Source organism: Pygoscelis adeliae, unplaced genomic scaffold, assembly GCF_000699105.1.
Source record: "Pygoscelis adeliae isolate BGI_AS28 unplaced genomic scaffold, ASM69910v1 Scaffold117, whole genome shotgun sequence".
Taxonomy (NCBI): Eukaryota; Metazoa; Chordata; class Aves; order Sphenisciformes; family Spheniscidae; genus Pygoscelis; species Pygoscelis adeliae.
This window is the reverse complement of record NW_008825270.1, coordinates 3983574-3986652: the sequence shown is the minus strand read 5'-3', so window position 1 is coordinate 3986652 and position 3079 is coordinate 3983574.

Sequence of the window (3079 nt, the reverse complement as noted above, 5' to 3'; positions counted from 1 at the left end):
AAATAAGTCTTCTGAACAACCCAACAGAGCTGTCCTACTCATGTGCTTCAAAATTGCTCTTGAGACATCTACACCTTGGAATCAAAAACATGTTCAAGCTTCATAGACTATGCTTACTTAGGCTGCCAGCAAACTATTTCATACTGCATCTTTCTGAGGAACCTAGCTAGGAAACTGTGTCAAAATAGGCAGCCATTTGCTAACAAACAGTCATTCAGTCAAGCATGATATGCAGAGACTTTGTATGTAAAGTAAGAAGGCACTGTCATTGTCCTGAATAAATTACAATATAAGCACAAAGATAAAGCAATGCTAGTGAAAACAGTAGCTTCTTCCTTGAAGATAAAGGAGGAACACCCAAAATATTTAAGTGCAGCACAAATATTTTAGGTACTAAAGTCTTCCTTAAATGTAGAGGGACTACTACAAAATAAAGACAGTATAAAGATAGGTTTACCTGCATAAGGTTCCTTTTGATCATTATTCTTCTGGATTTTTTCTATCTTAGTAAAATGAAATGTTAGCAAGTGCAAAGAGATGATGAAGATGTAAAGATGGGTACTACAAATTACAAGATGGATTAGCATTAACAAGAAAAGGAGAAAAAGGAGATAAAGGTATTAGAGCAAGGAAGAAAGAGCCTATGCAGCGTGACAGGCTCAAGAAATCAGCTTAGGTTGACAGAGCTAGTAAAAGGAAGGGAAATAGCATTTCATATCCAAGCAGATTAGCAGGGATATCTTTTCAGGTATTTGGACCCATCTGTTTATTCTGTTTCTGATGCAGTGTCTTTAGAACTAGGTATTTGCCACCTGAAGGATTTTTTTTAACAGTTGATTAAATTTTGCTACAACTGAACTAGCTGTTATAGAAGTATTAGTGTGCTGTGCTATGCCAAGTCAGCTAGGTCAAATTCTTGCTGCAAGCCTGAAGGATGCAAAACATTTTTGTAAAAAATGGTAAAAAAAACCCTGACCTGCAATATTTGAAACAGAGGGGTAAGAGGTGCCTGCACTGGGAACTCCTTCTGCTACTTGACCAGTATTAAAACTTTTCTCTTTAAACTGAAAAAAACCCAACATCACTAACATGCTGACTACTAGCAAAACACGTCACTGTAACAGTCTATGGAAATCAGTAAGTGTCTTCAGTAAGAGGTTCTGGCTCAGACTATACCAAACACTGTGCTGTGGTGCTGAAGTTTAAAGCACTGCTGCCATCTGCAGGGGTTTATCCTTGATGTCATTTCAAACTTGGTGAGATTATGGGAGTCTCTCTGGAAACTTCCCCATCCAGCATCACACTGTGGTCAGTATGTCAGACTCCATCGTGAGTGCTTTTTTGTTTATACCACCCTCACTTGGACCCCAAAAGGCCAAATACATCCAAGGTTAAACTTCAAACAAATCAAAGATAAATTGGGTCTATACTTGGCCATTTCATTACAATTGCCTTTTTTTAGACTATGCCCTTCCTGTGAGCATATTTCTAGTACTGCAAAATATACTATTAGCCTATTATGAAATGTTGCAAACCTGATCAAAATATAAATTTATTTGAACTTCTGCTCTATAAAGAGAAGTGTGATTGCCTCTTAACATGGAACAATCCTGCCCTCGGCTCGATGCTAGTGTTATATGTACTCAATGTACTCATATCCTACCTGTATATTTTAAAGAAAGCACATTATATAATAATGAATAAAAGAAGAATCCAGGTTAGGGAAGGAAAAAAGGTTTCCTGGAATAGACAACTTAGTATTTGGTGCAGACAAAAGCTAAAGGAGCCAATCTCAGTCCAACTGTTACTGGTGGCATATGGGACTATCTGCAATTTAGACTGTCTGCACCAAAAGAAATGGGGAATGTTGGCCAGAAGTAGTTAGGGATGTGGTCATGTGAAGACAGAAGGACAGAAATTGATACAACTAGAATGACATACAGGACTGAGCAGTAGGGCAGCAAATGGTAGAAAATGGGAGTATTTAGTGCTGGTGTTATGTGTAAATTAATCATGAAGTTACACGTAAACCCTTAGAATACAAACAAGATGAAGAACTGTTCTGCTGACACACATACAGACCACTAGGTCTGACCAGTTAGTAAACTCAAGAATATCAGATACAGTACTGTGAGCTAAAGACACTGGATGAAGAGTCATGAAGTCCTTCAGGCCCTGGGATTACAGGGATCTGTACAGTTTGTTTGTCAGAGATGTTAGAATAGAATAGAATAGAATAGAATAGAATAGAATAGAATAGAATAGAATAGAATTTCAAATTTCTGATGGCTTGAGGGTTGAACAGCTCAAACAGTGTTTCATTTAAGGTACTTTTCTTTAAATAAAATCTCATTCTCTATAGAGCAGCATAGGTCTGCTAGTTTAAAGACATCTACTATTTCCCAAACTACTTAATATATCTCCACATTTGATTATTTATTATCTGTGACAAACTATCAATATAATGGTGTGTGTTTCAAAGTAATCTACTGACTGCTGGCTTTACAGTGCTGGCTTTATCTTGTCTTCTCAAATAATTGACTCTAAAACTCCAAAGTGACACTGTATGGTAAATGACTCATATTCCTGTAACTTGCATGCTATTTGACTCAAATATTTGTAGCATAGAAATGTATGTAGTGTAAACATAAAGAGTGCATTTTTGTATTCAAGTAAAATAAAAATTGTAGCTAGAATGCTAGAGACGGCTCTAAGCTTGTACTTCCAAGTGTTTCTATTCTGAATACAGGTTCCCATTCTAATTCCACTTCTGTTTTTTCTGCTGTCTTAAAATTCCCAAGGTTTGTCTCTGTCCACAAAGAAACTGTATTAGAAATCCTGTGAAGAAACAGTTTACTACCAAGGGCAGGGGTATACAGTCACTATTAAAATCACTTTTGTAAATAATTCTTTCACAATGTGGGCACTGATCTCGCTGATGACAAAAGCCTGAAACTTTGCATGGGGAAAAAAGCTGTCACTAAGGTAATGTGTTATTGGATTAAAATTGCTTTTTAGTTTGGCTGGATTGGGACATTTGTTGTTCTGGGCAAGGTCTGCAGGAGATACTTTTTGCCCT